Genomic DNA, 26,754 nt, shown 5'->3' with positions numbered 1-26,754 from the left:
AGTTAAGAACATTCACAGTTTCCTCTTCTGCAAGCTGATATGAAAGAGAAATGAGATTCACAAGTGGCACTGCCTGCCCCAAGCTTGTCAGTTGGCCCAGGTAACGTTACCAGACAACACTAATTTAAAGTGAACCGCAGAGAAGTGTTCAGGTAGGAAATCCCAGTAGAAATGCAACCGTGAAATCTCTTCTATGTTTTCTGCCATTGAGTTGGCTCTTGTCAAACACATAGACACAAATGAGGCCCACTCTATCAGAATAACTTCCCTTGTTATGTAGAGTATAAATCCAGATCTTTCCGTCAGTTTTGTGTTTCCTGATGAAATTGTAGATTCATCTGTGCCTTTGGATGAAACTAAAACATTTTAGATGTATTAACAGTTTTAAAATATTATTTCAAAATTTACTTATCCCTTAACAAACATACAAACAGTTGTGTGAGGCTAACTTTGCCTTAAGTGAATGGCCTGACTAAAGGTAATCATATGACGGCGACTCTCCAGGAAAATCCAGATAATTTTGCACGCTTTCTGGAAATACTAATTGTCAATGATTAGCAGTTGAGGAACTGTTAACCCTCAGTTGCCCTCATTACGAGTTCAGTGTCAACTCTGTGGGAAGATACCAGGGTTGGAATTAATAGGTTGTCTGATATCTCCCAATGTGTTAGCAAGAACTTTGGCCTCTGGAACGGGGAATAACACTGACGTTGGAATACCGGATTCAATTCTACATTTTGTATCCCTTTCGGGGGAGCTTTTTCTGCTCCTTCCAATCCCCTGTTTGCGTACGAGGACGGGTGGTAGATGGGGGCAGCAGCTGTCCTCAGCCCTCACAGGTATTCACAAGTCTTCAGGTTAAATGTCTCTCTCCGGGCCCAGAATTATCAGGCCCAAAGTTTGAGGCCCTGATAATTCTGGTGCCTGGAGACACTGGAAAACGTGGTAGCTGTTCGAATCAGTATTCTCACCAGGGATACAGCTCCACTTCGAATGAGAGCCTGTCCTGGAGTTGCTGTTGGACTGAACTTAGCTACTAGAGTTTGTCAATACAGTGTACAAGTCTGAGGTGCTTTTTATCCTTTTCGGACCACAAGAAAATGCTTAGCAGCCACAAACAGAAAAAAATGACTTCAAGAAAACTCCAAGGGTGTTCGGAACATTAGTTGTTTGATTCATAAAAACAAGCTCCTGCTTTGGGAGTTTGTATCCGTAAAACAAAAAAGTTTGCAGAGCTGCCAAATAAAATATGACTCCAGCCCAGCAAACTTCCAGTGCCTTCAGATAAACTACCTCGCTAAAACTGATTCATTTAATCTGGCTTAAGCAATCACCCTGCCAAGGATACCAAACTGGGGGAAACCATAGATGATTTTAGTGGGTCCTTGTTTCACCTGTTGATATTGTGGTAAAGATGAAGAATTTCCCATGAGTTTATGTTTTAAGTATAGTGAGATTACACAATAGTATCACTATTACAAGATACTATCCTTAAAAACTGGATGCATGTGCAAAAATAGCAATTAATTTTCTAGTGTTCTATTTTTTGTTTTAAAGGAAGATATGAACAGCGTTCTAGTGCATAGTAGATGAGTTCCAAGTGAGATGTGTGCTATATAACTCCCACTACATACAAACATACAGTTGACGAGGCACCAATAAACAATACCGATATGCACGTCTACATCCAGTGTAATCTCTACCCCTCACAGCAGGTTCTACCAAGCTTAACTTGAACTTTCAGCTTGGCTTAAAAGAAAGAGAAGAAACATGGAAAGTACACCTGTGTCTCAAGGGCCTTCATGATAAGAAATACAGATGTAGTTTGTGTCTTCGGATGAAGACTGGGTGGCATTCAATCTGAAGCGATTTGATGTTAAAAGTTTTCTGGGGGGGCCAGTTCACTCTCTCTGCAATCAGAGTATTCGGCAAACCGAAATCCCCTGCCACTGACGGAAGGGCCAGGCCGGGAGGAACCCCACCCGCAGAGCGCTTGAGCCAAACTCCTGATCGATTATTTGACACTATGCATGGCCGGATCTGTAACGCCGGCGAGCGGAGGTTCCTGAACACTATTGTTAATGACAAAAATGTTCACATACTTGCTGGTGTTTTGCTGTATTGATCTTACTAACAAGGGGTCCACCATACTACGCCTGATTGAAGTTTCTTGCTTCATTTCCTTCCTTAGTCTCATCCCAGTTGGGGTTTCTGTTACAGGGCGACCAATGCTTTTTGGGGGGAAGCATTGGGTGGGGAGGAGTTGGGCGGGGGACAATGGGTTGAATCCAATCTGCATTAATGTTACTGTTATACTTTCTGTTTATGCCTTTTTTCTTCCCTTAGGTTGTCGCATTGACCTGATAATGTATAGATGGCAGTGGACATGTATACGTTAGACTCCTCTCCTGTAAAGCTGTGCCCTCCTTGGTGCACAGGACCAGTGGGCTCCCTGCTTAAGTTCACATTGACACCCAATGCCTTGCCTCCGTACAGTGTAATGTCCTGGAACGTCAATGGTCTTCTGGACAAAATGAAGTGTTCTACAGTGCTGCGCTACACTCACCACTTTCTCCCCTCTATTTTAATGCTTCAAGAGACTCACCTCCTGGGGACCAAATGTCAGTTTCTCGCACAACAGGAGTACGACAGTGCCCATCAGTCTGGGTTCACCAGAGGATCTCAGGGGGTGACAATCCTCCTAAGATGCTCCTTTCCCATGGTGGTGACCCAGACCCACTCTGATGCCCAAGGTCGGTATCTCACCCTTGAAGGCTCTTTAGAAGGCCGGTCCTTAAATCTCTTGTGTATTTACATTCCTCCGGTGGCATTAGACTCCTTTCTGAATACTCTCATTGACGTGGTCGCGGGACTCCCACCCATTATAGGTGGGGATTTTAGTGCAGTCCTGGATCCCCCAACGGATTCTATGGGCCCCATTTCGGACTCTTATTGCTCTCGAGCTTGAACTTTGCAGAACTGTGTAACTACCCTGGGTCTGTGCGATATATGGCGGGTCTGAAACTCTAGGCAGTAGAAATACACTCACACTTCAGCTGCACACAACACATATGTGCGCATAGACATGATTTTCATGCCTGCTCCAGGCACTCTTCTAGTTTCCCACGTTAGATACTCCCCTGTGGGCTTCCGACCACGCTCCAATGCTGCTTCAAATTGGGTACCCAAACACACACCGCAGACCAATATGGCAGCTCAATGCTTGGTATCTCCAAGATAAGACATATACTTAGGCACTGGAAAGGGAAATCAGACACTTTTTCCAGCTAAATTCTGGATTGGTGAGATCACCGGGTTTGCTCTGGGCAGCGTGTAAGGCCATGCCAAAAGTATTCTCAGAGATGCAGAGCGTATGAGGCACCGTCGTGTCACACAATTGGAGGCCAAAGCGCTCCGGTTGGAAAGACAACTTGCCAGTGGCTCTGCTGGAGTTATCGGTAAGCAAATGGCGCTCGTCCAGGAGGAGATTAGCCTCCTCTCCTTAGAAGCGGCAAAGCAAATTTGGCAAGCCTCGACGGCACGGGTCTATGGATGGGGGGACAAAAATGGAAAACTGTTGCACTGGCTGGCATCCCAGCCCTTAGCAAGTAGGGTCATCCCGGAAATTATTGACGATGCGGGCTGTGCAGGTCGCACCTCCCCGTACATTGCCCAAGCGTTTGCGGTTTACTATTTGTCACTCTAAGCAGCCTCTCCACACCTAGCAGGCGAAATGGAGACACCTCTCCTGGATGGAATACCAATGACACGTCTCTCAATGGCTGAACGTAATGTGCTCATTGCCGCTGGTACAGTAGAAGAGATTGGTGAAGCTATTGCATCGATGGAGGCGGGCAAAACTTGCCTGGCCTGGATGGGTACCTTAAAGAATTCAATGCTAAATAGAAGGACATCCTTGTCCCCGCCTCCTGGATCTTTATGAAGAGGCGTTGAAGGCTGGATCTCTTCCTAGGGAATTGGACCAGGATACGATTGTTGTTATACTCAAGTTGCACCCCCCTCGGTTTCCTGTGAAGATTATCGACCGATCTCCCTTATCAACGGGTAGGTGAAAATCTTCCCTCCGACTCTTGCCTCGCTCCTTATATGGGTCCTCTGGTCCCTAATCCACTCTGATCAGTGCTGCTTTATGCCCGTGTGCAGGACCATACACTGCTTGCGACGCTTCCATGTGGCACTTGCACATCGCCACCTCTTGCAACATTCGCTGGCCCTACTTTTAATAGATTTCGAAAAAAGCATTCGATACTGTAGACTGGGGGTATCTGGCCACGGTACTTGAGAGAGCATGATTCGTAATTCCGTTACGGAACTTGGTTAGGGTTCTGTACTCTAATCCTCCTGTCAGAGTCCAGGTCAACGGTACTGGCAGCAAAAGTTATGATAGGAGCATTGGGTAAAGGGGGAGTATCCCAAATATATTGGATGCTCATTATTAATGCCCCACACACTTTAACATCGCTCAAAGCTCGTTAGAAGGGTTGGCTCGGCCTGTTAGAGGAGGCAGGCTAGAGAGACGCTCTGATGGCTCCAGAGGTGCTGGCCATCTCATTGCGGCTGCACCTGTTGCAAACCTATTCTCCTCACTGTGCATATCTTTCCCCAGACCAGCTATATCGAGCAAAATTAAGTCCCAACCCCTCATGGTTTTGCTGCTCCCAGGCAGCTGCTGATTTTTTCAATATGACTTGTACATGTGTTCACATACAGCAATACTGGAGAAGAGTGGTTGCGGAACACTCACTGATCCTGAGTTTAGAGCTCAAGCCTTCCCCATTAATAGTAGTGCTGTGGTTGATGGAGGGCGTGGGGGGGGGTTTGGGCTAACCAAGCACTACTGGGGACAGTGTCCCCCAGGCCCCCTACGCTCTCACTGTGGAGGAGAGGGGTATACTGGTGCGCTCAGCAAGAGAAGCCGGTATATGAAACATGGGGATGTCCGGCTAAGCATGCTAGAATATGGAATACATTATTTGAAGGGGGGATTTTGGCTCTGTATGAAAATGTTCCTTTGAGGGCTAGGTTCCCATGGGTATATGGGGCTTTCTTTACTGCCATTGATATGATTGTGCAGACTTTCATCCCCATGGGGGGACTTGTATCGGCTACAATGAGACTAGTTTTCTTTAAAATGCTAAAAGCAATAAAAATATGTTTCCCAAAAAATATTCCTAGGGATCAACCATACGTTTTTAGTGCTCTAAGGGAGAATTTCAGTGATTCATTTTTTCGCTCATCCCTTTATTATACTTAATTATGTATTTTAATCACCTCTAAATTGGCCCACTCGGGTATACAGGACCAGTATACCAAAATGAAAATGCTTTTCTTAAGCTCTTTATTTCCTTAATTTAACCCTGGTATATATGGTGTGGCCAAGGAAACACCAAATATTATTATGTGTCCCCACAGAGAGCATTTCTCTTATTGCCAATATTTAGCTGAAGGGCTAAAATCATTGGTTTTAACCTTTCTGCTATTACTTTTTCCCGATTTTCTATGGGCAAAGTGTAAGTCGATCTAGGTTTCAGAAAGACTAAAAGGTAATACAAGAAAACAGTTGGGGTGGATAAGAATGCAATGCCATTAAAGGAATAAATAACGTAAGGCCCAAACCAAGTCTCTGGTTGAATTAAGCCAGACTACCAGAGTTACGCTCATACCAGAATCTTTGCAGAGGGCAATACCACAAGTTCACCTGTGACTGCCTGGATTCAAAAGTGGAAGAAGCTTTCACATGCTCTCCATCAGAGCGATTCCAGTTACTTTTGCTCAGACCGATGCTGAGCGTCCTCTCCGCCTAGGTTGTTCCGTCGCTTCTGCATTTGTAGTGATCCAGTGGGCACGGAGAGTGGTAGTGGGGCTGCAGAGATACTGTGTGGCATACAGAATGTCAAAGTTGATCCTCTTCTTCATAGTCAAACAGATGCATTGAGATCTAGGAACGGGCTTTAAACCTTAAAAAGGAAAGGGCATTAGATTAGATTAGATTAAAATACTTGTGGAGTGCATGGCTGCCTCTGCAAAGAGGCGTCCCAGCACTGAAGCAGGACTAGGCGGGGAGCAAAACGAGGAGTTAAAGCTGAGAGAAGAGCCAAGTCTTCACAAGCCGTCTGAAGGCCTGGTGGTCAGGGTTGCTGCGGATGTGTAGAGGAAGAGAGTTCCATAAGGCGGGGGCCAGTCGCCTGAAGGAGTGACCGCCATATCTGGTCCTTCGTATGCGTGGAATTTATGCAAGGAGCAAATTAGCCGAGCACAGTGCTCGCAGTGGGGAGTAGAGGGCGCACAGTTCGCCAAGAATGTCTGGGCCGATCCTTGTCAGGATCTTGTGCGTGATACAGAGCGCCTTGAAACGAACACGGTATTCGAGGGGCAGCCAATGCAGCCAATGGAAGCATTATATTCAAACCTTATAAATAGCCCTTTCTAAGATAATGGTAAGTCCAATGGAGGATGTCTAAGTCTCACAATCCGAGATATTGCAGAGGATTCTCCTGTAATGTTAGTTCCTCTTTGAAGCATATATAAAAGGGGGGGTTCATGAAAGTAAAATGCATAAGAACACCTTGCGGTCTCTGATTTTTCACTGCAGTCTTCGTCCTTGCTACCATTTTTGTCCCTGATTTTTGCTTCAAGCAGGTTGGAACGTTTTTATTCTGCAATCTCCCTTCACATAGCACGACTCTTTTCTCCTTCCTGACTTCAGGAGGAGTTTGGTACCTTGCTGATTTTTCCAGTGCTACTATTTATCTTCAGTTAAGAATTACAAGATTGCCAGTGGAGACTTTGAGAGTTTTTGTTCCTATCTGTGACCCTCTAAAGGAGCCACTTGCCACTTTTTGCATATATTATTTTATGCACAGTGGCACTGTGAGTTGACCTAGCTAGCTTCTCTGGTAACATTTGTATACTTGATTGCTGCTTTTCCCTTCTTACATACAATGAAAGACCCATGCCCACATGACCCAAGATGAACTATAAACTATATGAACAGTCCTGGAAGCCTGAGTTGCTGTTAGCTGTCATCACATACCTGTCTGTGTCCTGGTGGAGTGAAAGAAAAGTGTGGTATCCACTGTAACTATGCTGTTTCTATGGGCTGGCCATTTGGCAGCTGAGAAAGTTGGTAGCTTGGGAAGCTTCTAGTCTAGTCATCATCCATCATGCCAGTTCAGTTGGGCACAGAAAGACCACTACAGGCAGAGTTGTCACATGTGTATGCTGAAATGTCTCCCCAAAATCAGCGCTATTAGCTCATTAGCATGCATCTGCCAAGGCAAATAAATGAATCCCAGCCCTGCTGTTCATTTGAATACTATGAGCGCAGGCCGTAGTGTGCTGATGTGTGCTCCTGAACAGATTTTGTAAATGACTGTGTAAACTGCTGAAGTTTTTTTTATCCTTTCTATGGTAAATGAGTCGAACATTTTTCAATCACAGAGCTGTTTTTACACTTTTACTGAGATTTCTGGGCGTTTTTTAAAAAAATATTTAATACATGTGTAGCTAAAATGTTTAAGGGATTGTAATCCCTCCAAAGGTGCTTTGTCTCTCTATTCATTTGATCCTTTTTCTCAGATTTTTTTGTGGCTAGTCCCTAATGCATTTTCCTTGATTTTTCTTGTTTGATCTTGATTAGAAACTAAATATGTTTATCATTTTAATAGGAATGCTTCTTCAGTGGTTACATCCTTGTACCCCCGACACTTACTAAGAGTAACTCATGCTGTTGGCCCAGGCTACCAAATTACACCTTTTAGAAGTACACCTTTTATGGGTTTCTGTCCCCCAGGCTGTTGTGGAATTTTAGCCCAGGCATATAAAACATCATGAGCCACTCTACTGTCCTTCTCTCCACCCATCCACCCTCTACCCTGCCAGTAGGATGAATCACATTATGTTGGAACTTTGCAAATGTATGTTTTTATGGGCCATTTGCTTTTAATTGTTTTTATATAAATGTTATTACAGTTTACATTGTACAGCAATTCGATGCAATGCAGGCCTATTTTAAATAGTGGCTGTTTTCTATGGTTTCCTTTAACAAGAGATTGCAATCTGCTAGTTTCTATCACTTGTGGAAAGTCATGGGAAATAAAATGCATACACCAAAGTAGAGTGTTGTGGTATAACTCAAATCGAGCCCCACAGTGTTTAAAAAATCTAAAGACTTAACTTAGAAGCAGATATGAATGTGGCTATGAAATGAGCTGCTCGTTGGAAGAAGAAAGACCTCACAAGGAGCGATGGTAAGGGCAGATCTCAAATAAAAACATGGGAAATGATGCAACCGAGCAGAGAAAAATGTCTCCAATCTGAAAGGAAGAGATAGGAAGGAGCGAAATCCCACTGAAAGAAATCAGGAGGAGCAAGAGCTCACCTTGTAAGATGAATAGTATAGGAAGCTCATAGGAAAGATAAAGGAAATCGACGTCTGGCCCCACTGTCTCTCAGTATATCGTTCTCTCAATAACATCTCTTTTCTAACCCACAGTCTGCGCAACCACCCTCCTATCTCACCTCCTCCTTTCTCTTTGCCTCCTGTTTAGCTCATTCCCTGTCACTGTCTCTGCATGCCACTGGACCTCTCTCAGTATTCTGCTGCGCTGAACTCAATATCCTCTGTCATTCCCTTTTTTTTTCTTTTTTCAAAGCTCATCATACAGGGCAGGGCAGAGAGAAGCACAACAGCATGTATAATATGAAGTACACTGGACATATTCCTCATTCGAGACATTCCCATCTGACTCCCAGTCTGGAATGCTTTGGGGAGTTGGTGCTCCCCATTCCCTTGCGATGTTGCGGTTATTAGCAGCAACCATTTAGCATCTAGGGGCACCTGCAATGATGTGACCCGGGACATCACCCCAACCACACCCTGCCAAAACCCCCGGACCTCCGGGCAGTCCCATAGAAAATGAAGGAAAGTTCTCTCCCGTATTCAACCTCTTGTACATAATGGTGTTTCAGATTTCCTGAGTTTATGTAGAAGTGTCAGTGAATAACATGCCCTGTGTAAGATCTTAAGTTGGACCAACCTAAACCGGGCTCGAATTGCTATTTCGCCCGGTCCCTGAAGAGCCTCTTGCCAGTCACCGTAATCAGGGTCATTCAAGTCATCTGTACAGTCTTGGCTCAGGGCTCCCAATAAGTCTGGGATGTTGTTGATTATTTTCCGGTAAATAGTGGAGATGCATTTTTCAGGTAGGGGCTCAGTGATTAAATGGTCTACTAAAGGCAAAGGGTCTGGCAGGTCAATGCCCTCAATAATATGTACCCGCACCGCATGTCTCAATTGAAGAGATAGGTGGCGTTCAGTCTCTGCCATCTCATATTCCTGTCGGAGAACTGAGGAAAATAAAATATCATGAGGCCTATGTGTCCCCGTGTGTTCCCCCACACTCATGTGCACATACATGTCACCTACGTATTTCCCCTCCATGGCCTGTCTATCATGATGCTTATGCTATAACGTGGCCTGCCACAATCCAGTCTCCCATGAGAGAAACGACAAATCTGCTCTGAGGCCTACACGTTTTGCATCATGTTTTCCCGCATTTCCATTATTGTGGCCCAGCCAGAGCCGAAAAGAGGCTTCAGGCCTCAGAACGCTCTGAAAGCTGTAGCTGCGTATCCTTGGCCTTGCACAATTGGGCCTCAGCCAAAGGGGCCCTGTCCGAGACAGTATTGAGCACGGTTATCTGCTTACTCCTACCGAAACCACATTCCTGCCTGGAGAACGAGGGATAAACATGACCCATCTGCAAAGGAGAAAGCCTAGCCTTCCTGTCTCTTTTTGTGCGATTACAAAGCTCACGTCAGTGAAAAGCCCATAGCCCCCATGTAAGACTTCAGCAGTAAACGAAGAAATAAATGCCACATTGGCTCTTGGTGATGGGCAACCTATGTCACAAATCAATCCCTGCTCCAGACTTTAGATACCAGATAATACAAGATGTGCTGGTCGCCCTGACACTGAAGGCCTCACTTCTAGACTACAGACTCCCCGGTTGCATAGCAACCCTTCCCCACGTCAGTTACACGTCATGCTCGAGTTGAGCACAAGTAAGGCAAAGTTCCAGTAAAGTTCCAGCTGATCACGCAACCCCCTCCAGGCATCCACCCACCTATGACACTTACCTATTATCATCAAGTGGACGCCCACCTTCACGCCTACTTACACGCCCACATGCTCTTATCTCATTCTCTCTTGCTCCGCCTGAAGCGCTCTTGCTTACGTATATTATTCCAAACATATATATACTGTACTCTGTGAATAAAGTTTGAGAATACCTTTTTGAGAACCCTGGTCCTGATCCCTTGTGGTGATGGAACTATTCTCCCTATAACTCGAGTTATTTGAATAAAGCCCTTTTGAACCTGATACCACGGACTCAGCCTTTTGCTTCATGTATAATTGTATTGATATCTAGAAATTCTGAAACTCGTAATAATTTATTTACGACATAATGGCGCCCGAATAGGGACGAATCTCCTTCCCCATGCGCCGGAGATGAAGGTCCAGTTTTGCCCCCTTCCACAGCCGTGACGGACTTCGAGTGTACACGACGCGGGTTTTCCCGCCAACTCCCTCAGGCCAACGAAGGAGACGGACTGCGACCAGGCATCCATACGAGGCGGTGAGGATTGCGGATCGTCCCGACCCAGAGCCCACCTGCGAGAGAGCTGTGTCCGAGGTTTCAAGAGATCCACCTAAGATACGCCATTCCCTGCGCAGCGTCAAGTGTCCGAGGCCTTCAAGTTCAAGTTCAAGTCCTGCTTCCCGGTGAGTTTCTCATGGGGGTTGCAATCATGACGGGTTCATTTAATGAACACGGTAAAGACGTGTCTCACTTCTGAGACCGGTATGTTCAAGAGCATGCATTCAAGAATTAATGTTTCAAGATTTAGAGGCCAAGTTTTCAGGTGCACCGATATAGCTGTATGAATGTTATCGTCTTAAGTTAGGTTCAGTTAGGTTTGAATGTGTCAGGTTTGTGTGTAAGTTCGTTGCATTGTGATTTTTTTTTTTTTTTTGTTCATTGTGATTTTTTGTTTTCGGTTACATTCCAACATGCCGTTATTTTCGAAACTGCGTAAGATAGGTACCAGGAAAGGTGTACTAGAGGAACCAGTTAACATTCCGCCTAGAGACACACCTGGACATTTCATGTACTGTAAGCATGGTTTAGATGCCGTGTTGTTTTTAGAACTTTGGGTGGATTACACGAAGGATTTAGAGACAAAGTATAAATGGCCCATTACGGGAACATGGGATGCGGAATGCATCATGAAGGTAGAGGAAGAGATACGGAAGAGAAAATCTAGACCTGCTCAGAAGGATGCCATTGAGTTATGGCGCAAGGAATCTCATAGAAGAACAGAGAAAGAGTTCCACAAAGCAGAGAGAAGTCGACAGGAGTCCGAAAAAGCGAAAGAAGAAAAATTACAGGAAGAAGGGGAGCGGGTAAAAAGAGAGCAGGCTGAAAGAGAAAGAAATACTGCTGTTGCTGGTATTTATCCCGTCCTTTCAGAGGAACTAGCAAAAGTGGCCCCAGTAGAAAAATTAGTTAGAGTGCCACCGCCAGTACCCCGAAAAATAAAACAAACAGCATCCGACACGTTCATTAACAACTACCTAGAGGAACCCCCACCATCATACGTGGACGGAATTTTCCCTGCACCCCCAACGCAAGAACAGCTCCAGGAGCTCGAGGACGGCGGGGAGGGAGGATCCGGGGCAACATCAGGAGGGGGGCCGACAGTAAAAGTAGCAATCTCCGAATGTATATATGACCCAGATCCAGGAAAGGGCAGAATGCTCGTGTTTTCATTACGGCTTAGACGAGCAGTCGCAGATTTGGAAAAATTACCAGATATGGATAAACATCTAAAGAAAATTTACACATTCATAAGAACAGGGGAAGGTCCTGAGTGTATAGCAGAAGCCGTACAAAATAGAAAGGTAATTATTAAGAACTATACCCTTCGCTTCCTAATTAATTGTCTGATCAGAGAAAAAGACGAAGGTGATGGTGATGTAGACCGTTGTTATACTGGTTGGAGTGATCGCATAGATGCCGGTCAGCATGATAAATCAGGCCAAACAGACAACATGTTGATCAAAATCCGGAAGGCAATAATAGCATCACATGAAGGAAGCCCGAACGAAACAGCTGAGTTATCATCTGATGACGAAGCAGGGGACAAAGACAGAATACATTATGTGGGCCGTGCCCGGCGATTCGAAAGGCCCAAGGGCCTCAATCACCGTAAACAGGGAACTGCCATAAAGGAAAGATATTCCCTAGAAAGTTTGTTCCAGATCACCGAAAAAGCGGTGAATAAATGGCTGGGTAACGATCAGCCCCTCACCCCGACCGAAAATGAATTAGCACGATCAGCCACCCTGTGGATATCCCAATATGATACATATAATAATGATATCGTAGCCCAAACGTTCTTGAGCCTCCCACCAAACGAACAGCGCATAGCTGGTGTTTACATGGTCCAACATTTGATCACGCTATATGAGAGTCAATATTCTGGTCCTGGTCTGTTGTATAAGTTGCTGGACGACATAATACTAGACAGGTGGATGAACATGGGTACTGAACTGATTAATGTCATTCTGGATCAGCGACACAAGTATATAGTATACGTGACTAGATCCCTGCTTCCCGCTCCACCTCAGGTTAAGGAACAGTCGTACGACAAGCTGAACCCCCTACGAGAGGTTCATCCTGTAAAGGATGCAAACAATGACCTGCAACGGGTGTATGTCTACACCCCCTTGTCAAAATTAGAGATACTGGAAATGAAGAAAATGTTACCATCCCATGATAAAGACCCGGGGGGTTTTCACCGAGAACTAAAGGACATTCTTCGCTTAGGAGAATATACATATGCTGACATTCTAAAGTTATTAAAAGTACTATTGCCCGCTGGTATTTACGAGAAATTGAAAGGACAGGACGGGAGGTGGGAGACAAAAGACTCAGTTGGGATATACTGGAAAGAGAGGAGGTAGGAAGAGGCCCGGGGGTTGGTCTGGGTCCTCGAGCTAAAGACCTACCTGAACTCCTTGTACAAGTTTTGCCCAGATTACTAATCACCAAGAAGGAAGACTGGGATGCTATTTCGGCCTGTAAACAGAAACCAGACGAAGACACTAGCGATTTTTACTCTAGGTTCGAGAAATGTTTCACTATCAATAGTGGTCTTAAGCCCGGTAGTGATTCATATCCCCATCTTTTCGTGAGAAAACTAGTAGAAAATTCCCTACCAGAAGTGAAGTATAGGGTGCGAAAGGTTGAGAGTACTTGGCAAGCAAACAGCCCTTCACAAATGTTACAGATGTTACAATACCACCAGAACAGAATTAGAGAGGAACACAAACAGGATAAGAGACGCATGAGAGACACAAAGATGAAGATGCTGGTGGCCCAATCAACACCGGCAAACACAAACACGAACAAGAATAGCACGAAACAAAATACTGGGACCTGTAATTATTGCAAGAAGCCAGGTCACTTCGTAAATGAATGTGCGGTCCTGAAACACAATATAGCGATAGGTAAAACAAAGCCACGATCTTATCCTCCTAAAGAAAATAATCCACATCAGACATCAGACACCTTTCCACCGCCGCCGCCGCCTGTCCATGCACCTTTACCAGCCCACGCCACAGCACAAATGTATGAGCACGCTCAGACTAACTATCCAGAATATCAAGCATATTCGTGAAAAAGCCCAGAGAGGGAATTCGACTTGCCCCTTATTCCAGTTCCTGTGGACCAAGCGGGTCCCTATGTGCATGCACGTTTACTAGGACAGAATAAAAAGTTTTTGATTGACACCGGGGCAAGTAGAACCACCACCAGTCATTCTGAGGTTCCAGGGGCACCCCTCTCGGGCTCAAAGAGTATATCCCTGGGCTTTTCAGGAAGGCCTATTATCAATGAGGTTTCAGAACCAGTCTCTTTAGGAGTCGGTCCACTAATACATACAACAGACTTACTGCTTACTAAATCATGTCCAGAAAACTTACTTGGCATAAAAACATTAAGGAACTGGGAGCAGTTATCTGTTGCTCGCCAGAAGGAGTGCGACTGTATTTACGTGATTTCAAGGGACATTTTGTTATGAAAGATGTTGACATCAGGCTTCAAAATGTACCGCAGCACCTATGGGCACAAGGCCCGACTGACGTAGGTTTCATGAACATTACACCATACCAGGTCACCCTCAAGGAAGGAGTGGTGCTGCCACGGATTCGACAATATAAAATTCCACCTGAAGCTGAAGTAGGGTTGCTGAAAATTATCGATGAACTCATTGCACAAGGGGTGGTGATAGAGACAGAGTCAAACATATGCAATTCACCTGTTCTTCCTATTCTTAAAAGAACTGATCCCAATGCATCACCTATCTATAGATTAGTTGTGGACCTGCGAGAATTAAACAAATGTGTGGTGCCACAGTACCCTGTGGACCCGGACATTTCTTCATTATTGACTGCCATTGATGCGAAGGCTACGTTCTTTACAGTTATTGATCTAAAGAACGCCTTTTTCAGTATCCCAATACATCCGGACAGCCAACATCTTTTCGGTTTCAGTTTAAGAGGTCTCAGCTTCAGATTCACAAGAGCACCACAGGGCTTCACGGAAAGTCCTAGCATCTACAGTCAGGCGCTCAAAAGACAACTGGACAGTATTCATATGCCTACCACTACAGCGCTGATACAGTATGTAGATGACATTCTCATTACTGCACGATCGGAAACTGACTGTGAAAATGCATCACTCACTGTTTTACATTTCCTGGCTGACAAGGGGCACAAGGTGTCCCCTTCGAAGTTACAATTCTGTGAACAGCAAGTGGCGTACCTTGGGCACTTGCTATCCAAGGAGGGTAGGCGACTGACACCAGAACGTATTCAATTGATCTCTGGCCTTTCACAGCCCAAGACACAAAAGGAGGTACGTGCATTCATTGGCCTCACTTCATATTGCAGGCAGTGGATTCCCCAGTATGCTTACATAGCCAAGCCCCTAATACAGTTGACGACACAGGAGGTAGCTTCTACTAAAGTCCTCCCTTGGACACAAGAACACACTGTGGCATTTGAAGAATTAAAAAGAGCTTTATGTCAAGCACCAGTTTTAGCAATCCCTGATTACAACAAATCTTTTATGCTTTTTGTGACAGAGCGGGATGGAACAGCACTATCTGTCCTCACACAAGATCATGCAGGAAAACACAAGCCCTGCGCTTATTTCTCTAGTACATTGGACCCAGTAGCACAGGCTTTGCCTGCGTGCCTAAAATCTGTTGCAGCAACAGCCTTAGCCATAAGACAAAGTGACTCGATAGTGCTGGGCCACCCCCTGACAGTACAAGTACCACACGCAGTAGAGGTTCTCTTGAACCGAACACAAACACAACACCTGACTGTAGCGAGACTGACAGGTTATGAGCTGACGCTATTTCAACCACACATAGAGATCAGACGATGCAACATACTGAATCCTGCTACTCTTTTGCCCTCCAGTACAGAAAACGTTTCCCCACATGACTGTGTTGAAGTAATACATACCGTGACTAAACCAAGACAAGACTTGACAGATGTAGCACTCCCAGACCCTGACCTAACACTCTATGTTGACGGCTCATGCATGAGGACGGGGGCGGGAGAATTAGTGGCAGCATATGCAGTGACCACTGCTACTGAAATCATAGAGACTAAAAGAATAGACATACTGTCAGCACAAGCAGCAGAGCTCATCGCTCTGACTCAAGCGTGCATAAGAGCTAAGCACCTGAGAGTAAATATTTACACTGATTCACAATACGCATATGGGGTAGTGCATGACTTCGGCGTCCTATGGAGGGAAAGAGGTTTCTTGACTTCTCACGGGGCCAAGATACAGCATGGCCCCCCTTATTCATGCCCTTCTGGAAGCGATACATTTACCAACAGCCATAGCTATCCTGAAATGCAAAGCACATACTAAAGCCACAGATACCATTTCTCAAGGCAATGATCTGGCAGACCGAACAGCTAAACAGACAGCTCAGACCCCACTAGACATGACGAAATCACAGGTACCATTAAGGTCCAAAGCCATGACAGTTAGGGATCCTTCCAAGGATGTACAAGACAGACAGACACATGCTACTCTAGACAAATTAAAGAAATGGTCGGAACAAGGAGGGGTACTGACTGATCAGGGTTGGATGACTAAGGGCAAAGAAACATGGTTTCTTCCTGATTCAATGGTACAAGTGATCATAAATACCGCACATAGTCCTGCACACTTAGGAGAGAGAGCAATGCTAGACAGCTTACAGAATATATGGTTCAACAAGCACCTGCGTGCAGCAGCGAAACAAAAAGTCAGAACATGTATGATCTGTTGCCAATTCAATCCAGGTAAAGGCATTCCGATGGAACAAGGTGGTTTCCATCCACCTGACCATCCTTTTGAAGTCCTTCAAATGGATTATATCCAAATGGACAGATGCAGAGGTTACAAATATGTCCTAGTAGTAGTATGTTCCCTATCAAGATGGACAGAGGCCTATCCAGTCCCTGATTATACTGCTGTAACTACCGCCAGACAACTGGTGCGAGAGTTTTTCCCACGTTATGGATTACCGCGTGTCGTATATTCCGACAACGGTCAGCCTTTCTCTTCTGAACTCATGAAACAAGTGTCCCTTCTGTTAGGGTATACCTGGAAGTTCCATTGTGTACGACATCCTGAGGCAGCAGGCCTTGTAGAAAGACATAATCAGACCTTAAAATAAAACTAGCAAAGATTTGCGCAGACAAAGGTGTAGATTGGATGGTAGCCCTGCCGGTTGCCCTCTTTTACATGCGAATGGTAGCCCATTCTAGAACAGGCTTATCTCCCTATGAAGTGGTCTTTGGTAGACCACCGAATATGTGGGGCACTCCAATGCCCAAAAAGATCACTGATGTTGATAGTAACATGCTGACAGATTACCTGGCTTCCTTGATGTCTGCACTACTCTCTTGTCGTTCGCAGGTTGCTGCCGCCTTCCCTGACAACACCCAGGTCAAGGAACATTCCCTCGCTCCTGGGGACTTTGCTCTCATAAGGAACTTTGACAGAACGAGCCCTCTTGAGCCAAGGTGGAAGACGCCTAAACTAATATTATTAACTACGAGGACCGCTGTTAAAGTCGAAGGACGAAACGGACGGGTTCATCTACATCATTGTAAACGCTACTTTGGGAATAACGATTCGTTTAAAAGAGACATAAAGACTTCAGACTTTGAGCCCCCTTTATTAGAGGAGACTCCCCAGCAGAATTACAAAACCAAACTTAGATCTAACAAGTCAGAACCCGTTTGATCAATTAAGTCCACTAGGTGGTGAAGCGGTTGAACATGTATTCTGGCTCGCATAAGATCTTGGATACCGCAGATGAGAAAAAGAGCAAGATGAAAACCAAATACTGTAAAATATTACGTGGTAGATGTATAGTGACTCTGATATTTTTATTTCTTCTGTGCATCACGATGATATGTATCAGCTTAATACTACATGCTATTTTTCCTCCTATTGCCTCACTCTTACACTCTACCAATGATACCATAAAGCACACATTTAGTGATCTGCCATCCCATGAGCTATCGTATCGACTTGCTTTACGCAACAATACTTTTATCCAGATGCTGCACCATTCACATCAGACTAGCAATGCTACAGACTGCTGGGTCTGTGGCCGACTTCCCCCGTATCAGAAGGTGAAGGGAGTGTTGCCTCTTTTCCCTTTTCCATTCTCCCATAATGGTTCTTGCGGAGCATGGTTTGCCTTAATGACATCCATCAACGGTGATGCCAAAGAATGTCAAGATAAGGAATGTAGGGGCGACTGGGTATGGGGTAACTTGAACAAAGTCATGAATAAAGCATGTTTCCCAGATGAAGAAGGTCTTCCCCAAAGGAAAGGTACCGATCTAGAAAATGAAGAGTATCTGCAAGGAAATGCGACCCTTGACTTTATAGTGTTGAATGTCAAGCCCCTACACAATTTAGGTCCATCCTCAATCACAGTCCTGCCAGTAAAAGGGAACTTGTGTGTCAGAAAAGAAGGCTCTATACAGTTGGGGCACAGCGAGTGTAACACTATACTAGTGTTCAAAGACAAAGGAAAGTCTTACTTCAGAGCATCACGACACACCTACTTTATTTGTGGCCAGACAGCCTATGTACAACTGCCCTTAGACTGGGGTGGGACGTGCTATATATCATTTCTCCTACCACCCGTTTTCTTGGCCCCATCGAACTATCATCAAAATCTTCAACTAGCACTTATCAGGCACAGACGAGGGCTCGATGCCTCTGGCATTGACCAGACTGAAACAGCTTGGGAGCAATATACAGATTTCAACAAAGGATTCTTTTTCTTCATAGGTCCCGTCCAGAATAGTAAACTTATCCGCAGACTAACAAGGATTCTAGAAACAGTTGCTAATGAGACTGCATCAGCCCTGGGGAACTTGACCCAGGAACAGTCTGCTATGAGAATGGTCGTTCTTCAGAATCGTCTTGTTCTTGACGTCATCCTAGCGGATAAGGGCGGGGCCTGTAGGGTCATCGGTTCCAGCTGCTGCGTTTTCATACCTAATAACGCACCGTCTGTATACAAAGCAATAACAAGACTCCACAAGATTGCCCAAAGCATACACCAAGACCCAGGCACGTGGACTTGGTCCAGTTGGCTCTGGGAAATAATATCAGCATGGGGATGGAAAATGTTGACGGTCTGTGGACTAATACTACTGATGATATTCAGTTGTTGCCTATGTCTGCAGTGTGGCCCGGCCATTTGCGGCCTGTGTGCTACTGCATGTGTCCCACATCCCCATTCACAAAGCATTGAAAATGGAAAAATAATGCTGCAAGAACAGATTGACTGTCTAATGAGAATAGATATGACGTAAGGGTCCACTAGGGGACAAGGAGGGAATGAGGAAAATAAAATATCATGAGGCCTATGTGTCCCCGTGTGTTCCCCCACACTCATGTGCACATACATGTCACCTACGTATTTCCCCTCCATGGCCTGTCTATCATGATGCTTATGCTATAACGTGGCCTGCCACAATCCAGTCTCCCATGAGAGAAACGACAAATCTGCTCTGAGGCCTACACGTTTTGCATCATGTTTTCCCGCATTTCCATTATTGTGGCCCAGCCAGAGCCGAAAAGAGGCTTCAGGCCTCAGAACGCTCTGAAAGCTGTAGCTGCGTATCCTTGGCCTTGCACACTTGGGCCTCAGCCAAAGGGGCCCTGTCCGAGACAGTATTGAGCACGGTTATCTGCTTACTCCTACCAAAACCACATTCCTGCCTGGAGAAGGAGGGATAAACATGACCCATCTGCAAAGGAGAAAGCCTAGCCTTCCTGTCTCTTTTTGTGCGATTACAAAGCTCACGTCAGTGAAAAGCCCATAGCCCCCATGTAAGACTTCAGCAGTAAACGAAGAAATAAAGGCCACATTGGCTCTTGGTGATGGGCAACCTATGTCACAAATCAGTCCCTGCTCCAGACTTTAGATACCAGATAATACAAGATGTGCTGGTCGCCCTGACACTGAAGGCCTCACTTCTAGACTACAGACTCCCCGGTTGCATAGCAACCCTTCCCCACGTCAGTAACACGTCATGCTCGAGTTGAGCACAAGTAAGGCAAAGTTCCAGTAAAGTTCCAGCTGATCACGCAACCCCCTCCAGGCATCCACCCACCTATGACCCTTACCTATTATCATCAAGTGGACGCCCACCTTCACGCCTACTTACACGCCCACATGCTCTTATCTCATTCTCTCTTGCTCCGCCTGAAGCGCTTACGTATATTATTACAAACATATATATACTGTACTCTGTGAATAAAGTTTGAGAATACCTTTTTGAGAACCCTGGTCCTGATCCCTTGTGGTGATGGAACTATTCTCCCTATAACTCGAGTTATTTGAATAAAGCCCTTTTGAACCTGATACCACGGACTCAGCCTTTTGCTTCATGTATAATTGTATTGATATCTAGAAATTCTGAAACTCGTAATAATTTATTTACGACAGAACCTCAAACCCTATCAACGACCAATCTCTCCACATATCACCCAAATGTTCAATGCCTATCATCGCCCATCGAGAGAAACCTGTTAGTGTACCCTCCTCTCACAGCAGGTCACTATGCCACAGCTGGTGAGAGCCATTAGGTTGTCTCTCCAACCAAGGCTACCTAGAGTCTCCCTTTAGATCCAGACAACCGTATCTGTGTGTGATAGCAATCGCTTTTTGTGTTGCTTGCAATAGAGGATTGCCTTATGCCCCCCACTCCCCATCGCCTCTCTGTCTACTCAGACGGCCGGTTCCTGTCTCTCAGAAAAAAACGTTTGTTAACCACTAATAGCTGTGATACCCAATAGTATTTTTTTAACATCAGGGATTATGAGCACCCGTCATACATCCCTCTCTGAAGTTTACTGAGTGCAATGCGTGGTGTATTCCATAGGAGCAGACAAAGTTCCTGATCTATTTTACAGAAGAACTCCGCTGGTATAGAGTAGGGTGTATCTTGCGACTCCTATAGAAGGCGGGTAAGGGTCATCATTTTGTAGAGCGCGGCCCGGCCCATCAGAGTCCGTGACAAGGTGCGCCAATGGGCCACATCATTGGTTCCAGCTGGGGATACAAGTTCCTCCGAACAAATATTTGAGGATCGCAGGTGACGTAGATCCCTAGGTACCGAAAGCTCTTGTTACCACTGGGGATGCGCACTCAGGAAGGGAGCCGTGGCGTTGGCCCCCATGGGGGAAAGATTATGAATTTGGACCAGTTTGTACAGTAGCAAGAATAATCACCAAAGAGACAAAAGATTTTCAATATCCTGGCCACTAAAAAGCAGGGCCTTTTAATATACAGGAGGACATCGCCGCATCCAGTGAGATGTGTTCCTCCCATCCACTAAGAAGGGGGACCCCTGAAAACGGATAAGGGCAGGCAGAACAGGGGAACTTAGAATACCAAAAGGAAAGAGGAGTGCCTGCCACAAGTTGATAGGGGAACAAGGCCCTAAATAGGGTCCGAGCAATTAATACCCACCGCCAATAGGCAAACCCAGACAAACAGGTAATGATAAAGATAGATTTATAGATCTTTTGATAATGTTTTTATTTTTATCCTTTTTATTTATGCAAATACCGTGATTTTTTGCGTGTGTTGGTTAGCGTCAAGAACCAGAAATAGATATCTATACATTACAAAATTCCTATACATGAAATTGCTAACAGTCCCAAGCAAAGCTCCTTCAAAACAACACAATCATACTATCACTCATTCAACAGCATCATCATTCACCACATAACATAAATACACAAAAATGGAGACATATACGTAATTCCACAGTTCAAATTCAATGAGAAACAGTTTAAAAAGCACAAATGAGCACAATTTAAGCAGCCAGAATAGGCTTAAGAGCGCCAACGCGCGTTTCGGTGTACAAGCCCCAGCAGGGGCTGCACCTTCATCAGGGCGAAGGAGGACACGTAGGGTGGGACTGGCACACCTATAGATATGAACAAAATTAAATAGATCACATAAAAAAGAATAAATATACGGATGTATGAATATACAGATTCAATTGCCCAAGTACAGTTAGAGGTCAAAATTTTAAATAAATAAATCATACACTGTAGGACTCTAATTTACAATCTGTCAATAAGGTATGCCAAAAAGATCAATAAAGTCTATAAGGAATAGATCATTTGTCAAAAGAGGTTTGCCATCGGTCAGTAGGGTTAAATCAGAAGGATAGAGGGTTACATTAAAAATTGGAATAAAGTGCAGAGAGGAGAAGAACACATATGTGTGTATTTTTAAAAAAAAGACAATAAGTGAAAAAATAAGAGTCAGCGTGCTACTAATACGTAGAAATAAGAAAAACTTTTTCCTAAATACAGCGCAAAAAACAGAGGGTGCAGGAAGCTGAATGAACCCAAATAGAAGAACTGGTCAAAGTCTGGATAAGAACCACAGAGATTAACCGTTACTGGTGCAACCTTATAACCCATCAATGAGGGAGGAATATAGCATAATCAGTATACAAGGATTACTGAATGCTCTCAGGAAGGGGGGGCCAACAAGTACCTAACGGTTGAAGGATTTTCCACAAAATAGGTAAATGAGGTGGTTCATAACTGGAGAGCTGGTTTCTGGGAAAGGATGAAGGCCTGGGGAGGTAATGGATCTGAAAAAATTACAAAAACAATGTTTACGGGCTCAACACGACATACATCAAGGGGAGGTTATAAGCAAAAATGGGCGAGTAGCACTATCAGGTACCTACCCGTCAGTTGTTTAGGGATCAGTCCTAGTTGCGACGGGGGCGAAGGGTGATTCGTCACCAATAGGTAAAGGCAGAGGAGGGTTTCTCTCGTCAAGCGAAAAAACTCGAGATCCAACAGTCTCCCCAAAGGTAGAACGCGATATTGAAGTGAAGAGGGGGGTAAAGCATGCGTAGTAGCCTGCGGGGGCAAGAGGGATAAATTTCAAACGTACTGTCAACGCACGAATGGCCACAGGATGGGGAGGAAAGAGAGAGGGGGGGAGGAGAGGGAGTCCGGATAGATAGCCGGCCGCTTACCTGTATTCGCCAGCAGAAACAGCAATATGACACGGAGCATAAATCTCTCTGATGCAACGCGGATGTAACGTCTCCGTGCAAGGGAATATCAGGGAGGAGGGCCTCGTCTCCTCATAAGTCAATGCAAGAAGTGAGATAGCCAATCGGCAGCCCGGAATGATTAACGCGAAGATATGTAGTAGAAATAAACAAGGGATAAAAGGGAGGAGAATAAGGAACAAACACGGCGGCCATGTTAAGAGAGTAGAATATACCCGGTTCAAACAGAAAGTTTCCAGCCTTTCCCAGTTATAAGGGAGGGAAGTAGAGGATAACAGGAATAAGAAGGGCGAAAAAATGAATATAAAAAATGTAGAATGAAGGAAAACTAGGCAGAAGGCACAGGGTCCATCAAAAATGGGTGAGATCAGTTAAAATCAGAAGCTGAGGAAAGGCCAATAAACCTCAGTCGCAAAAAGGAGAGGTCAGGAAACACAGGGAGGACTCAGGAGACACAGAGATTCAAACCAATTAGGGGGATCCCAGGATGTAAAAGGGAAAGGGCGAATATGGACATTAGCCAGTGGGGTCATGTAATAGCATTTTCCCATGGGCAATGTTCATTAAGGCCTTTGTTCACTGCATTAAGGAGGTATATCCAGAATACCTCTCCCGTATACATTGTTTTTGTAATTTTTTCAGATCCATTACCTCCCCAGGCCTTCATCCTTTCCCAGAAACCAGCTCTCCAGTTATGAACCACCTCATTTACCTATTTTGTGGAAAATCCTTCAACCGTTAGGTACTTGTTGGCCCCCCCTTCCTGAGAGCATTCAGTAATCCTTGTATAATGATTATGCTATATTCCTCCCTCATTGATGGGTTATAAGGTAGCACCAGTAACGGTTAATCTCTGTGGTTCTTATCCAGACTTTGACCAGTTCTTCTATTTGGGTTCATTCAGCTTCCTGCACCCTCTGTTTTTTGCCCTGTATTTAGGAAAACGTTTTTCTTATTTCTACGTATTAGTAGCACGCTGACTCTTATTTTTTCACTTATTGTCTTTTTAAAAAAAATACACACATATGTGTTCTTCTCCTCTCTGCACTTTATTCCAATTTTTAATCTAACCCTCTATCCTTCTGATTTAACCCTACTGACCGATGGCAAACCTCTTTTGACAAATGATCTATTCCTTATAGACTTTATTGATCTTTTTGGTATACCTTATTGACGGATTGTAAACTAGAGTCCTACAGTGTATGATTTATTTATTAAAAATTTTGACCTCTAACTGTACTTGGGCAATTGAATCTGTATATTCATACATCCGTATATTTATTCTTTTTTATGTGATCTATTTAATTTTGTTCATATCTATAGGTGTGCCAGTCCCACCCTACGTGTCCTCCTTCGCCCTGATGAAGGTGTAGCCCCTGCTGGGGCTTGTACACCGAAACGCGCGTTGGCGCTCTTAAGCCTATTCTGGCTGCTTAAATTGTGCTCATTTGTGCTTTTTAAACTGTTTCTCATTGAATTTGAACTGTGGAATTACGTATATGTCTCCATTTTTGTGTATTTATGTTATGTGGTGAATGATGATGCTGTTGAATGAGTGATAGTATGATTGTGTTGTTTTGAAGGAGCTTTGCTTGGGACTGTTAGCAATTTCATGTATAGGAATTTTGTAATGTATAGATATCTATTTCTGGTTCTTGATGCTAACCAACACACACAAAAAATCACGGTATTTGCATAAATAAAAAGGATAAAAATAAAAAAATTATCAAAAGATCTATAAATCTATCTTTATCATTACCTGTTTGTCTGGGTTTGCCTATTGGCGGTGGGTATTAATTGCTTGGACCCTATTTAGGGCCTTGTTCCCCTATCAACTTGTGGCAGGCACTCCTCTTTCCTTTTGGTGTTCCTCCCATCCGCCAGAGGCTCTGATTCTTCACACCAGTGTGTCCCGTCAATTTCAGGACACAAGGGATTCAAGCGCCAGGACAGAGATCATGGTCGATAGAGGGCATCCCTGCCTGGTCTCTTTCCTCAATTCAAACCTGTGAGATGTTGTGCGGTTAACCCGTACCCTGGTCATGGAGGCCTGATAAAGGAGCTTCAGCCACCCACAGAACTTTAGACCAAAGCCAAATCTGGCCAAGAGTGCAAACTAATAAGGCCACTCAATACTGTTGAATGGCATTTTGGCGTCTAGAGCCATTAGTAGCACCTGTTGTGCGCCTGGCTTGGTGGTCATGTCAAGTACTCCAAAGAGTCTTCTCAAATTAAGGCAAGTGCTCCAGTGTGGCATAATCCAGTTTGTTCCTGGTGTACAATAGTAGCAGGGACCCCACTCAGACATGTCGCCAGGGTCCTAGCCAAAACCTTGGCCTCTACATTTAATAGGGATATAGGCCTGTATGAGCCGCAGTCGGTTGGGGGCTTCCCTTTTATATGTATGACTACGATCGTGGCCATATGCTGAGTGCCTGGAAGCTGGCCCTGGGTCAATGCCGTTTGAAATATAGCCAGCTTAGGCGCAGCCACTTTAGCTGCTAATCCTTTATCCTCTGTCATTCTCCATATCCTTTTTCTCACTCTTGTTTCCTCTCTCATCATTGTCCACAATTATTCGTTCTAAGTCTCTTGTGCTTTCATGGACATTTTTCTCTTGTCAAATTCTTCTTTCTCCTGTCATGGCATGTTGGCTTCAATTGACTTCTACCCCTCTCTCACTATCTTAGATCTTCCAATCTTATTCATTATGGGGAATTTCCATTGAAATCAAAAGGATCATAAGTCCCCACACCTATGTGTGGGGATCCCGGAGCACTTCTTTTAAAGTCACATTTTTACTGCATCTTACTTCAGAAAGGCCGGGAGATACATGTGGCAAAAAAGCAAACCGTTTGCAGTGTTAATACAGGCTGTATTCTCAATTGCATAAATTTACTTGAAAAGATGAAAGTAAAAATATACATTCTTTCAAAATCACTGAAAATAAGCAAAAGTGACTTTTTAAAACAGCCTTCATAAACCTATTTTACTTTCTTTTAAAGGGAAGAATAGGGCAATGTAACTGTATAGACTTCAGCATTGAAACAATGGGCATAGAATACTGCGCATATATGGGCACCCTCACCTCCAGTGTTCCATCATGCTCTGCAGGCGGCACTTCATGCAGTTCTTTTTTCCAGCTCCTGCTGACAAGATCCTGGAGGAGAGCTCTGCCCTCTTAAGTCTTTTTTCACTCAGATTTTCACCATAACCATTTTTAAAGTGGTTCAATTGGCGCCTTTTAGGGATAAGAGTATTTTGTGATATTTTCCTGATTGGAACTTTACTGTTTTATCGCAAAATGTCATCCCATTTTGCAAAATGCCCATAATGTGGTAGGAAAATGGCAAAAACATGCCTGCACAAGATCTGTATCCTTAATCAGAAACACATGATCACAAGACCTGTTGCCACTGCCGCACCCTCTCCAGGCATACCTTGATAGAGAGAGAAAAATTAAATTTGCCCTCATGGCCAAGTAGAGCAGCAAAGAATGCAAGATACTCTGTCTAGAGAGATATCTGAAGAGCAGGGAAAGACTGCTCCCTCTACCAGTGCCCTATCTCACCCTCTGAGGACTCTTGCCGGGGGAGATCCAAAAGGAGAAGATCTGGTGAGGCACGACTTCCCAGTTAAACGTTGAGAAGATGTACAACACCTACACAATCACCATCAAGGGCTGGTTCGACACCGAGGACACACATGACGACGAGAGGAACTTTTACGTGGAGACATCAGTAGATGGCAAGAAATTCTACGTCCAGACATCATTCTACTATGCAGGAGAAGACGGAGGAGTCTCGCAGGCTCCCATCAGAATCCGATTCGGAGTACTCTAAAGCCTACTCTCCACCCAGACCAGCTTCTAGAATCCTCATGCTGGATTCTCCTTTTATACGTCCTAAGCCTTCTACACAACACCTTGAGTTTCCGTCAGCGTCTACCCCTCTTCAACCGGAAATTCCAGTGGTAATCCAGCTACCTAATTCGCTAGCCATGCCTTC

The 26,754-nt window shown here is 44.6% G+C and overlaps 1 protein-coding gene across 1 annotated transcript in view; it reads right to left on the bottom strand.

Annotated features, from left to right (window-relative positions):
• SLC6A4 (solute carrier family 6 member 4) overlaps positions 1-26,754 on the bottom strand; it is a 534,306-nt gene that overhangs the window by 179,759 nt on the left and 327,793 nt on the right. The gene's annotated exons all lie outside the window — the stretch shown is intronic.

The sequence above is a fragment of the Triturus cristatus genome, chromosome 3_2 (assembly GCF_964204655.1).
Source record: "Triturus cristatus chromosome 3_2, aTriCri1.1, whole genome shotgun sequence".
NCBI lineage: Eukaryota > Metazoa > Chordata > Amphibia > Caudata > Salamandridae > Triturus > Triturus cristatus.
The sequence above is the reverse complement of the archived record's forward strand: the minus strand, read 5'-3'. Positions and strand labels throughout refer to the sequence as shown.